The 4003-nt window shown below is 40.3% G+C and overlaps 1 long non-coding RNA gene across 1 annotated transcript; it reads right to left on the bottom strand.

Annotated features, from left to right (window-relative positions):
* Positions 1–774: 774 nt before the first annotated feature.
* LOC125728375 (uncharacterized) lies at positions 775–2602 on the bottom strand. Its single transcript, XR_007389049.1, has 2 exons — positions 2236–2602; positions 775–1903 (listed from the first exon to the last, which is right to left on the bottom strand). It is a non-coding gene; the product is annotated as an uncharacterized LOC125728375 (long non-coding RNA).
* Between the last annotated feature and the right edge of the window lie 1401 nt (positions 2603–4003).

Genomic DNA, 4003 nt, shown 5'->3' with positions numbered 1-4003 from the left:
TTGGGGCGCATTTTTACTGGAAGTGCAAATGTTCAAGCCAGACTGGGGGCTGAGGGAGGGGGAGAGGGGAGCCACAGAGATTATTTCTTCATGGCATGGGGGGGAATAAGCGGCTTTAATGTTGTGGAAAGGCTGAGTTGCTGCAATCAGTTCTTTGATGTCACACATGCTTACTTGTCTCCCTTGTGTACCATGCTGAATGGTTTGGGGCAAACGCACAGGGACTGATCGATTATATTAAACAGATGAAAGAAACTGAATGAAAATTTCAAGTGTTCTTAAATTACGTTTTTCATTTAATTGTGTGTTCTGGATGTATTTTTGAGTATATACATGTACCTGTATATGTACCTGTATATATACCTGTGTCGTTAATAACGATGTGGATAATTAAGAAAGAGGAGTTTTGTTTCTTGCTCCCTGTCTTGTTACTTGGCTCACAAACATACACACACATAGACACACACACAAACATACACAGACACACAAACACACACACACATAGACACACACACACACAAACACACATGCACACATGCACACACACACACTGCTACGGCTCTGTAAGAACACTACCATGCTCTTTTGTGTGAGTGGGGTGGGGGGTGTTAACCCTAGGATGCATGAGTCATATGACCCTACACTCTTCCATAAGTGGGTCATTTTTGACCCACTTATAAAAATCAATGTGTTTCATGCCATTTTTTGACATTTTGGTTACGAATAATGAATTGTACTATAGTCTGTATTACTTTCTGGACCACACAAGAATGATTTCATGTTTGAAATTTTATTATTTTCCACTTTATTACAGATTTTAAACATTTTGATAATTAAAAAACTAATACTGCACAGAACAGCAACAGAACAATGTGAACATTCATTATGTGTATGTGGGTAAATGTCCGGTCATTGACAGTTCCTTTCTCTTTTCTATTCTCTTGCAGGTAAGTGTCGGTGTTTGCTGAAGCTTTTGATGTGATAGTCCCTGTTTTGCCTTCTTGTCTCCTCACTGCATGCAGTTGTGACAGACTACCTGTTTCTGGCTGTGATCATTGCACACAGGCACATTGCACTTCCCACTCCTATTGCTGACTTTGCGATCTTTATTACTTGGGCAGATCTGACACCTCTTTCTCTTCTGTTGGCCCTGTGTGCTTCTGTCCTGTGGCTGGGTTGTGGCTTTTGTCACCCCACACCTTCCCATTGCTTCAATGATCGGGGTTTGCAGTTGTGGGCAGCCTTCCAGTCGACTCCTCATGTGTGGTGTGATAAGTTCCCTTGAGAGCTCTTTGAGCAAGAGTCGTCGTGCATTGGTGATACCTCTGTTGAATTCAGGGTGCTGAGTCGTGAAAAAGGTGTAGGCATTTAGGGTGGCGATGTCAAGGATGTTGTACCACAGCACCATGGGCCACCTCTGTGTTTGTCGCTTGCAGGTGTAGGTGCCAACCATCTGGTCCATGGTGTCAACACCTCCTTTGGTCTTGTTATAGAAGGTCATAGCTGGCCATGGTAATGCTGCCATTGAATCCAAACTGTACTGTGAACCTCCCTGGACTTAGAAGCCTTCATCAGAGGAGGGATGTCTGGCTTGTTCTGTCGTAGAGTCCCCACAATAGTGAGATCCATTTCCAGGAGATGCTGCGCATGCTGCACACTGGTGAAAAAGTTATCTGTGGTGATGTTGCGACCTGTGTTTCTGAATCTACTGCACAACTGCCGGACAATGTTGTCTCCCAGATTCTTCTGAACTTCTTCCCCTGGTTGTCTCCCTGTGTAAACCATCCCATCTATTGCATATGGGATGCGTGCATCACAAACCCAGAAGATCTTTAGGCCATACTTGGTGGGCTTGTTTGGCATCTGGATGACCATATCTCCTGTAAACCTAGCAGTCATGACACTAGATGAGGAAACATAAAAGGAAGAGAATGTTTTGAATGACAATCAATATGTAGCTATGTAAATAAATGCACACATGCACATTCTCTCTCTCTCTTTCTCACACACACACACTCTCTCCTCAAACCCCACCCATACACACACTCACACAATACATATGTACAGTAATGATACCTAGCTTAGTTAGCTAGCAAGTGTTAGCTAACTATAAAGTAGGATAATTTGATAATACCTAATAACAACAATAATAATAATCCTTCACATAATATTCATGAATGTGTAAGTATGGTGAAATATATATATTTTTTTCTGAGATAAAAAAATAATACTTACATGTATCAGGTCTTGCTGTGGAAAATAATCTTCCTGAACGGTGACACTTCTAACATAGGGTGTGTGGTCCACAGTAAATGTATCCTTGACAGCCACAATTGATAAGAAGCACAGGTTCCCAAGAAATTGTATGGGAAATGCATGTGGGTCATTTTTGACCCACTTATGGAAGCTTGGGGTAGTAATACAAATATTACAATTTCTTAAAAAGTATAAGAGGTAACTTAAAAATTTTAATGACATGATATCAAAAACATGTAATTTTAGGAATACCTGGAATATGAAAAGATAAAAACTTTTCATTACAAAGATACTGCAAGAAAACAACCTCACCGGGTCATTTTTGACCCACTTGTGCATCCTAGGGTTAAATAAGATGAAAATGACAATGGCTGTACTTTTGTTATGTCAGTTGTGTTTCTATAGTCATTGTATCATATTCCACAAGCTTTTTATTCTACAAGATGTACAAGCCAGTCAGTGTATTCAGTGGGGTGTTCAGGAGTCATTAGGTTCTGAAAAATGTCTTGCATTTAAAACATAATGTACTTTTGAATACTTAAGTATTTTTAGATGCAAATACTCCAGTACTTTAACTGAAGTAAAAAATTAACTGAAAAACTTTGAGTATTATTTGACGAGGAGTATCTATACTTAACTCAAGTAGTGAAGTTGTGTACTTTGTCCACCTCTGTCCAAAAGTGACATACAGCTGTAAGCTGTTTGGGTTTGTTTGTCTGCTGAGTGCTTCTCTGCAGTGCTGCAGATGTTTCCACTGGTTAGATGCAGCTCAGGAAGACTGACCCACTGACTGCACTGTGCTGGACTCACTTTGCAAAGAGTAAAAACCACACAGACAGAACAATATCTGCTTCTTGTAAGACCCTGTTTCCTCTCTACCTCACCCAGGTCACGCTTTCAAGTATTCAGCCTAAGTTATTTTATCCAAACAAGCCACCATTATTATTCATGCAGCTGGACATTTGACTGGAGCACATGATTGCTACATATCACTACTGTACATGGAACGGAATGTACAGTTTTCACAACAGAACTTTAGAAAAGCAAAATTCTCATCAGTCCACATCTCTAACCACCACACATCCTAGGGCTCCCATTTATAATGGTACATTTTTGTTTTATTCACATTCTTTTTCATCACACAGATAAACACCATCCATTAATCTTACAGCATGTATCCTGGTCAGGGTGATGGGGACGACACCACCTATATCGAGTGTGATTTAAGGCCAAGACCTTAAAAGGGAGAGTCAAGACTGAGGCTTGTTACAAGAGCAGTGGGGCACAAAACAACAAACAACATCATTATGAATGTAAAATAAATGGATGTATATATAAATATAGGGTAATAATAGAAACAAAAAATAAGAATATATTACATACAGAGGAATATTATAGGAATATTAAAATTAACTTATACACAATCCTTAACTTATACACAATCCTATTGCATGTAACATTATTGCTCATGTGCCAGATATTAGCCTCCCAAAGGAAGCTGCCACACAGGGCATAATGCACTGGCTCAATGCAACACTGCACATCAGTGAATAAGGAGGAACAATATTGCAGATCAGCAGCAGATAGAAACTGTATCAGAAGACAGTGAACAGGGGAAAAGTTCAATGAGCAGAGTGCAGATTATAAAGCCTGACTGCTGTGGGGCCCAATGACCTGCGGTACCGTTCTGTCACACGCCGGGTGTCTGAGTCTCTTACTGAAGGAGCTGCCCTTACGGGCCTCCATA

The sequence above is a fragment of the Brienomyrus brachyistius genome, unplaced genomic scaffold, assembly GCF_023856365.1.
Source record: "Brienomyrus brachyistius isolate T26 unplaced genomic scaffold, BBRACH_0.4 scaffold267, whole genome shotgun sequence".
Classification (NCBI taxonomy): domain Eukaryota; kingdom Metazoa; phylum Chordata; class Actinopteri; order Osteoglossiformes; family Mormyridae; genus Brienomyrus; species Brienomyrus brachyistius.
Note: the sequence above shows the minus strand (reverse complement) of the source record. Positions and strands in the feature narration are given on the sequence as shown.